Here is a 9,465-nt window from a genome sequence, read left to right as displayed (position 1 = left end):
GGATTATTACTCAGCCATAAAAAGGAAGGAGGTTCTGATACCTGTTGCCATGTGGAAGGACCCCCAAGGTCATGATGCTCAGTGAGAGAAGCCAGACACAGAAGGGTAAATAGTATCTGATTCCACTCACAGAAGGTCCCTAGAGAAATCAAATCCCTAGAGACAGAAGGTAAGATGGGGAGGAGACAGGGTCTGGGGGAGGGGGATGGAGAGTCAGTGTTTAATCGGGACTGAGATTCAGTTTGGGAAGATGAGAAAATTCTGGAGATATTTGCCCAACAATGTGAACGTACTGAATGCCACTGAGTTGTGCACTTAAAAGTGGTTAAGATAGTAACTTTTGTGTATAATTTAATACAGTGAAAAAATCCAGGTCTGTTTAAAAAAAAAAAAAGGACTAAAAAAATAAAACCAAAAGAAACTATTTTGGGGCCCAACTAAAGAGAGTCCAGCCGTTTTATTTTGGCAAGTGATGACTTTGGAAAGAAAAGAACCCGGGAGCCACCAGCCGCAAGTGCAGAGACAAATGGCTCCCAGCTCGGCTTCTGGAGACTTCCAGCCCTGCCAGGACCACTCACAGGCACATCGATGGGTTTGTGCAGGGACTTTGCCTGTCCCCGGTGCCCCATAGACCCGGAACTGGTACCCCAGTTGCAGGGCAGGCCAGGTGAGCAGCCGGAAGCCCCTGGTTCCCTGGTGGGTGGATGGTTGTCTCCTCCCACCCAGGCTCCTCCCAGGTCCCCAGGGCCCCTCCCAGATGAGCTAACATTTAACCAGCACACCCTGGGGTTGTCAAACCAGGTGTGCAAGTATCAAAATGCTTCAGCAGCTGCATGCATGGCCCCCAGCATCACTGAGAAATGTTTCTAAGAAGCAGAGGGTGGGGTGATGGTGGTCCATGCTTTCCTGGGGGGCTAGGGAGCCTCACTTAAGAGATGGAAGTGGTGGTCTGATCTAGCACTGCTGTCCCTCCATCCCTCCCTCCATCCACTCACCCCTCAGGATTCCCGTCTGTGCAGTGGGTCCTTCCAGCCCGAAGCTCCCAGTCTCCACCCAGCATAATAGTGCTGGTCTCCCAGATGCCCCCTCACTCCAGGCTGGGTGACAGCTCCCCGGGGCCTCTCAGGACCTCGAAGGAGTGCTCCAAAGCTGGGGGCCAACCTGCCTGGCTGCCTCTGGGGTCCACCCCAGAGCCCTGTCTCTTTCCCTCTTTCTGTAGCAGGGTCCCACGAGGGTGTTTGCTTAGGGCAAAAGGGTCACATTGGTGGGGGACAGGGTGTGTGTGATTTCCCCCACCCCTTGGGGACAACTGTGCTTGTCATATTAGGGGAGCTTCTGGCATGGAGCTGGTGGAGGCCAGGGGTGCCACTCAGCAGCCCCCCAGTGGCCAGGACAGCCCCAACCCAGAAAACAATTGGTCCCAAGTGCCCACAGTGACCAGGGGGCAGAAACACCAGCCTGGATCTAACATGCCAGCTTACTTCCTATGCTCTGCAGAGAAGGAAAACCACTGCATTGTGGCCTCAGCTTGACCAGTGGCCCGGTCCCAGCACTGGAGCCGTCCCTCTACCCTCCCCCTCCTCCACCCCTACTCCTCCAGCAAAGCCTCTTCCCCACCCCCACACTGTCTCAGGCCGCCTGTCTCCATGCCTGTTTCCAGGCTTGGCTTTTTATCTGTGCAAGGGGCCCGAGACTGGATATTCAGTGGAGATGGTCTCCATGGGTCCGCTTCACCCGAGGGACCCCTAGTGAACCAGGCCAGTCCTGTCTCCCGCCTCGCCCGCCTCCCCAGGACCTTCTACAAGATGGCAACCCCCCTCCCCAGGGGAGCCTGCAGAGCAGCAGGGGACCACAGCCAGGAAAGGCAGCAGGGGAGCCGAAGAGGAGAACGTGGCAGCCTTGCCGGTCGGCCAGACCTCCGCCTCGGATTTTTCTTTTTTTAAAATCACCGCAATTTAAGGAGCGGCTCCTCCCTCCATCCCGCGGCCCGCCACGTGGGCTGGCCGGAGGAGTCGCCCACTGGCCCGCCTGTCTGCTCTCTCCCTCCGCCAGCTTGGCGGCCAGGCAGTAGCTTCAGTTTCAGTTTGGTGTCACTGGTTTCACTTTCGGGGAGAGAAAGAAGAGAGACAGAGACAGAGAGGAGAAGAGGGAGACAGAGAGAGAAGGAGGGCAGCCGTATCAGGTGCGGGGGGCGGGGGGGGGCGCGGCGGGGGTCAGCCTCTGCCCTGTCCTGTCCGGCGGGGCCACCGCCTGCCTTGCAGCTCCCTCCCTGACCTTCCTCTGAAGGGTAGATTCTGAGAGTAAAGGTCAAGGGGTCAAGGGCAAGTTCCCACTGCGACCTTGGGTTTCACAAGCCACCCTCTTATCCTGGACTCCTTCCCCGCACCATCCCACCCTCAGCCTCCTGTCAAAGTGGGGCTGGGGATCATGTCGGCCCCCATGGGGTGCTGGGAAGATCAAAGCCCTGCTGACTGCTGACCCAGGACAGTCTCACAACATCCCCTTAGGGAGAGGGCGGAGCATGGTCCCAGGCAGAACAGGATGTCTGCTGTCTTCACCCAGCAGGGACCCTTGGCCCAGAAAGCACCAGGAAGGAGGCTCCCTCCTTGTGGCCAGAGTCCGGGATGGGCGGGAGTCCCCTGGACTCACCTGCTGTGGCTTGGGGCTCCTGTTCTGGCAGAAGCCTCTGGAGGCCCAGTTGCTCCAGTGGCTTTCCAGTAGGCCTGCCTGTCTCTGGACAATGGTGTGCCCTTGTTCCCCTCACTACTGCTCTTCTTCCTGCAGGGTAGGGGGTCCACAGCTGACCTCTGGGCCACATATCCACTGTCTTCTGGGCTGGGCTGAGTGCCCTGGATGCCAGGACCTGGGCCCAGTTTTCTCTCCCCAGAACCCTGTTCAGGGCCTAAAAAGGACTCCCCAGACTGGGCGAGAAGATGCCAGGGAGAGTCACCTTGGGGATGTCAAGAACACAGCTCAGGGATTTTCCTGGTGATTTGGTGGCTTGAGACTCCACATTCCGAATGCAGGGGGCCTGGGTTCAGATCCCTGATCAGGAAACTAGATCCCATGGGCCGCAACCAAGACCCAATGCAGTCAAATGAATAAATCAAAATAAATATTAAAAAAAAAAAAAGCAAACAAACAACTCAGCAAGATAGAATGTGGGCGGGAGCCAATGAGAGACGGTGGTTCGTTTTTAGTATAGCAGCTTTACTGAGATATAATTCACCTACCATACAGTTTACCCACTTAAAGTGTGCAATTCACTGGTTTTGAGGACATTCACTGTGTTGTGCAACAGTTCTATCTAATCTTAGAACACTCTCATCACCCCAGAAGGAAACCCCATCCTCATTAGCATCAACCCCATCCCCTCCCCCAGCCCCTGACAACCAGGAACCCACTCTCTGTGTCTGTGGACCTGCCTGTTCTGGACGTTTCCCATCAGTGGAGTCACACCCTGTGTGTTCTGTGTCTGCCTCTCTCATTGAGCATCGTGTTCTCAGGATCGGTCCACGTGGTGGCAAGTGTCAGGGCTTCTCTCCTTTTCATGGTTGAGTGATGCTCCCAGCTGTGGAGGGAGCACTTTTCGTGTATCCACTATGCACTGATGAATATTGGATGGTCTGCACTTTGGGCTACTGTGAATGAAGGCAGGTGTTAACCCAAGTAGGTGTTGACTGGTGCATGTCAACCCACCATAACTGATGTCTGGGGACCCCGAGTTTTCTGGGCGATTAGGGTGAGTACACTAAAAGACACAGAAACAAGGAGCACCCCCCAGGGGCAAGCCTGGCGCCCAGACTCCCTGGGTCTGTGCTGGATGCTGGGGAAACCTCTTCCCTACCCATAACCTGGCTGGTTCCACTGGGAAGCCAGAACTTCAAAAGGGAGTGTTTGAGAACCTCCCAGAACCTCAGGGGCCGACCCGGAGCAGCAGCAGGGCCGGCAGTCTGGAACACCGGCCGGAAAGCGGCCACTCCCTTTTAATGAGGAGAAGAGCTGGGCTGGGGGTGGGCAGGACGCGGCCGGGGAGGAGAGGGGCGGGGAGAGGAGAGGAGCGGCAGGAGGAGGGGAGGGAGGGGGAGCGAGGAGGAGCGCGGGGGCGGGGGCGGGGCTTCCTCTAAGGGCAGGTAGGCAGGCGGCTTCCTCGCACCTGTGCCTGGCTTCCCGCCTCTCTTTTGGAGGGTAGCCCCTAGCGCAGGGGAGGAGGAGGAGTGAGGGGAGTCACACAGGACCCCGTTCCTGTCACTCCGGAGCCACTTCCTGCTCTTTAATGTGGGGGTAAAGAGGAGACAGCGCACCTCCGGGTTCACACATCACAGGGAGACCCCAGCCCTGTGTGTGGAGGCGGATCCTCCTCGCCCTGCCCTCTCCTCCAGCCCAACTCCAAGTGTGGGGAGACCCCCCCCCGCCCCCGCAGCTCTTCACGTGCTCACTGGGCACCTGTACATCTTTGGGGAGATAACCGCCTTTTTTAAAAAATGTAAATATTATTTTAGATGTAATCCCATAGAATGACCTGTCGGTATGAATCAGGATTTTTTTTTTTTTTGGCCGCTCCAGCAGCTTCCCCGATGGCTCAGCGGTAAAAGAATTCGCCTGCAATGCAGACGACGGGTTTGATCCCTGGGTGGGGAAGATCCCCTGGAGAAGGAAATGGCAACCCACTCTAGGTTTCTTGCCTGGAAAATTCCATGGACAGAGGAGCTTGGCGGACTACAGTCCACCGGGCCGCAAAGAATCAGACACGACTTAGTGACTGAGCACACACCCACGCACTTGGGAACCCTAGTCCCCTGCACTGGAAGTGCCCAGTCTTAACCACTGGACTTCCAGGGAAGACCAGATACCGGCCTTTTTAATTGTGATTCTTTTGGTTGCTAAGGTATAAGGATTATTTTTTCTTTCTTTTGTTTTGTTAGTTAAGGATTCTTTATCTCTTTTGGCATAGACCCGTCTCCCCTACAGGATTTACAAACACTTTCTCCCACTCCGTGGGCTTTCTCTTCACTCTCCCCATGGTGTTCTTTTTGGTGCACCCAAGTTTTAAATTTTGATTAAGTCCAAGTTCATTTATGTTTTCTTTTGCTGCTTGTGCACTATGTGTCTTGGTGAAGAATCTATTGTCAAGTTCAAGGCCATGAAGATGGGGGATGGGAAGGTCAAAGGGCAGTTTTGCTGAGGGTTTTATGTGACTCAGGGGTCTGTCGGTCCTTGGCAGCAGGGTGCTTGAAGCTTAAGCAGGAGTTGGGAGTGGGGAGAGGGAATGGGAGAGGAACTCCAGAACAGGGAACAGCAGGTGCAAAGACAGGGAGCCAAGAGTGAGTGAAAGACTTGCACTGCCTCTTCCCTTCCCTCCCACCTCCCTCTCCTTCCTCCCCCCCCATCTCTCCCCTCCCCCTCCCTCCCCATCCCCTTTCCTTCTCTCCTCCCTCTTTCCCTCCCTCCCCTCCTCCCTGACTCTGACCCCTGGGCAGCCCTTACCCCTGTACACTGGTCCCCTCACAGGCATCAGGGTGGGGGTGGGGCTGATGTGGCTGCCCTTGAAATCTCATTGGTCCCCACTGCAAAATCCAACGCTGTTAAGGAAGAAAGGAGATGGGTGTCCCGGCAGGGGAGAGGGCAGTGGGCTGACCCTGTGCATGAACTTGTAGATGAGTGTGGTGGTGGGGAGCACCCCAGCCACAGGGGAGGGTTGTGGGGGCTCCGAGAAGGCAGAGAGGCCTCCTCAGGAGACACCCACAGGGACTTCCCTAGTGGTCCAGTGGCTAAGACTCTGAGCTCCCAATGCAGGCCAGCCAGGTTCGATCCCTGGTCAGGGAACTAGACCCCACATGCCCCAGCTAAGACCCAACACAGCCAAATAAATAAAAATAAATATTAAAAAAAAAAAAGGACGTCAGTGCAATGCTGGTGCCTCGAGGTGGGTGTGGTCTTCTGGGAGGAAGAGGGGACAGGGGGACAGGACGTAAGGGGCCTCCACCTGAGGCAGGCTACCAGGAAGGTTTTGGCAGGATGGTCTCTGGTCCAAGGCGTTGCCCCCAACTCTGTGACTTTTTCTTTTAATATTTATTTTTTAAAATTTATTTGGCTGCACAGAGTGTTAGTGGTGGCACTCAGGATTTTTAGTTGTGATATGTGGGATCTAGTTCCCTGACCATGGATGGAACCCAATACCCCTGCACTGGGAGCGTGCAGTCTTAGCACCTGGACCACCAGGGAAGCTCCAGAGTTCCAGTTTCTTAGCCAGATATCCTAGTGATCTGGCTCCCTACTTGGCCACCACCTGGTCCCACACCCAAGGCCAGTGGAGTTTGAAACGAAGACAGGCTTCTGTTCGCCTGGTAGGCAGCCAACATCCCAGTCTCTGTGACCTCCGCCACCCTACCTGCCACTTCAGAGTTAAACAGTCCATAGGAGGCACTGTGGAGGCAGATCTGACCCTCTTTTGAGCTGAGGCCCCCTTCTGGGCCCATTAGGAGTGGTCATTGCTGGAGCTGGTGAAAGATTTTTCACCCTATCCCACGGACAGAGGAGCCGGATGTGCTATGGTTCATAGGGTCACAAAGAGTCGAACATGACTGAAGCGACTTAGCACCCATCACCATGCTCTTGCTCACATTGGTTCTCCTGTGAGGCGTTCCCCGCTCTATGCCCCCCAAGGACTCTCAACATCAACACCCAGTCCATAGCCTTCTGCCTAGCGCTGCCCTAATGCTGTGAGCTCATTCCAGCATGCAGGGCGTGGAGGTGTGGGGAGGGTCAACATCTGTCTGGGAAAGTCGGAGCCTCTGGACAGGTTCCAGGTCACCAGGGCTCAGGGAGGGAAGCCGGGGGTTACCTGTTCTGAGAAACTCATGGAGTGTGGCCAGGGTGAAGGTGAAGGGGATTCGGGATGTTCAAGAGAGGGTCTGCTTCCTTCTTGGGGCGGGAGTCAGCAGTAGCCATCTCATTTAGTCCGCGGTGATGACCCCCCCTTTCAGGGGGCGTGTCCTCCCCAGGGGTGGGTTCAGGGGAGGGATGGGGGCAGGGAGGAGACGCAGCTGCGGTCTCGGTCCCTCCCTCACCTGGGGCCTCGCTCTGATTCTCCAGGTGCTTCTCCACCAGCCTCTCTGAGTCCCCAGGGAAGACTGGGCAGAAACCTGAGCCTCGGTTCAGGCTGCCATGGGGCCTGGCCTCTCCCTCCGCCCTCCTTCCTCCTCCAGAGCCACCTTGCCTTTACCACGGGGACTGCAAACCGGTCCTCCATCCACCTGGCCTGTGGTTCTGAGGTGTGGCCTCCAGCCCCGGGGAGGCCCCAGGGCCTGCACACCTGGTCAGCTGAGAGCTGCAGCCCCAGGGGAGGCGGGGCGAGGCCCACAGGGCCCCTGCTGGTTTCGTTTTGAGGCGGTCCCTTCCCCTTCCTCACTCCCACTCCGCCCACCCAAACACCCGCCTCCCCCCACTTTCTGGGAAACCCAGTGGCAGCTTCTTCTGAACTGAACTCTGTTAACCCGGACTCCACGAAGTTCCGCCTCCTGGGACCAGAGGCTTCCTGCTTGCACAGACCTCTAAGCCCCAGGCCAGCTTAAAGGAGCGCCCTGCTCCTGACTGTCCACCTTCCAGAAGGTTCTGGAACCTTCCTGCCACAGAGTGTCCCCAGCTCTGGACACAGGACACCTGGTAGCTTCAGGCAGGGCTGCCCCGGACATAGAAGAACCAGAGTCTGACCTCCACTGCTACGGGACTGTGCCCTCCTACACCACCGGATTCCGGGAGGGGCGTGGGCCTAAACCAGCTTCCTCCCTCCTCTGCGGATCCCAGGCCGGGTTACTCTGCAAGGCCCCTCGTGGGCACAGTGGGGGTGAAAGAGCATCCCTGGCCCCACCCACTGGATGCCAGGAGCTCCCCACCCCGGTCGTGATGTTCACAGGTGTCCCCAGACACCAGTGTCCTCTGGATTAAGGAGGCAAGACTGTCCCCACTGAGACCCAGCTGGGAGACGATGGAACTGTCTCTGGCCACGTGTGGCTTTAAGAGCTGGAGATACAGGACATCTGAATTCAGATGCATCATAAGGGCAAAACATACAGCACTGCACTCTGTACCTTCTTCCCCCCACAAAAAAAGCAATAGACCAGACTAATATTTCATGTTGATTGTGAAGTGCAATCCTAATATTTGGCTATAATGGGTTAAATAAAACACACCATCAAATTACCTTCACCTGTTTCTTTTTCTCATTTTAAACGTGATCTGAGGAAATTTAGGTTTTGCTTGCAGCTGAATGACACATATGTGTCCTGGTAATACTGGCAGGCACACGGGGCACAGAGCCACCGGGAATCTGCCTGCTGGTTCTGTGCACCTCTTTTCCTTCCATTTTCCCCCTGCCCCACCCCTAGGCTTCCCTGGTGGCTCAGGTGGTAAAAATCCACTTGCAATGGGGGAGACCTGGGTTTGATGCCTGGGTTGGGAAGATTCCCCTGGAGAAGGGAATGGCTACCCACTCCAGTATTCTGGCCTGGAGAATTCCATGGACAGAGAAGCCTGGCAGTCCATGGGGTCGAAGAGTCAGACACGACTGAGCGACTTTCACACCACCTCTGGAATGCCTTTAACACTCAGAGAAGGGAGTGTGCCATCCCCAGGGAAAGGGCCAGTCCCACCTGAGAACCCCACTGGTGGAAGCCAACAGGCATTCAGCCGTGACCCTAAGCTTTTTAGACGGCTCCTGCCCCATGGCTGGGTTGATGGGAGAAGCCTGAACTGAGCCACCTTTTCTGGCTTCTTACTTATTCCAAGGTCATCTGTGAGCTGCTCAGGGCTCAGAACCATGCGGGGACAGAGCCTGCTCTCTCTGGGGACACAGGGGACAGCACACGTGGTCTTGCAGCGCTGTTGTTTTTCAGTTCCTCAGTCATGTCCAACTCTGCGATCCCACTGACTGCAGCATGCCAGGCTTCCTTGTCCTTCACTATCTCCCAGAGTTTGCTTAAACTCATGTTCACTGAGTCGCTGATGCCATCCAACTATCTCATCCTCTGTCACCCCCTTCTCCACTTGCCCTCAATCCTTCCCAGCCTCAACGTCTTTTCCAATGAGTTGGCTCTTTGTATCAGGTGGCCAAAGTATTGGAGCTTCAGCATCAGTCCTTCTCAGTGCTGTTTAATATGAGAACTTCAACCTGAAGAGAAACTTGTATCAACAAGATGTTGGGTATCTTCTTCCAAACGAAGTACACACACATACACACACAAAAAAACAAAAGAGGCCCCCAAACTCCCAAAAGTGAAGAAAACTCAAAACCCAAGTGAGAAAACACCCAACAGGTGAGATTCTGAAGCTCTTGGATTCGTTTCCTGATTGACATGTGGTCAGACAGAGGGGCGCTGGGGTCCCTGGGGCCCTGGACATGGCAGTTGTGTCATCTCACACCCTTGGCCGTCTCAGGGTTTAAGGAACAGCCACAAGGAACCTTGC

General features: G+C 55.6%; 1 long non-coding RNA gene across 1 annotated transcript; it reads right to left on the bottom strand.

Annotated features, from left to right (window-relative positions):
• Positions 1-3,189: 3,189 nt before the first annotated feature.
• On the bottom strand, positions 3,190-6,972 carry LOC147368809 (uncharacterized). Its single transcript, XR_015166843.1, has 3 exons — positions 6,845-6,972; positions 5,488-5,582; positions 3,190-3,641 (listed from the first exon to the last, which is right to left on the bottom strand). It is a non-coding gene; the product is annotated as an uncharacterized LOC147368809 (long non-coding RNA).
• Positions 6,973-9,465: the final 2,493 nt, after the last annotated feature.

The sequence above is a fragment of the Bos grunniens genome, chromosome 7 (assembly GCF_055505025.1).
Source record: "Bos grunniens cultivar Pamir isolate PY7600 chromosome 7, Bosgru_T2T1.0, whole genome shotgun sequence".
In the NCBI taxonomy this organism is placed as follows: domain Eukaryota; kingdom Metazoa; phylum Chordata; class Mammalia; order Artiodactyla; family Bovidae; genus Bos; species Bos grunniens.
This window is presented reverse-complemented; position numbering and strand designations above follow the sequence as displayed.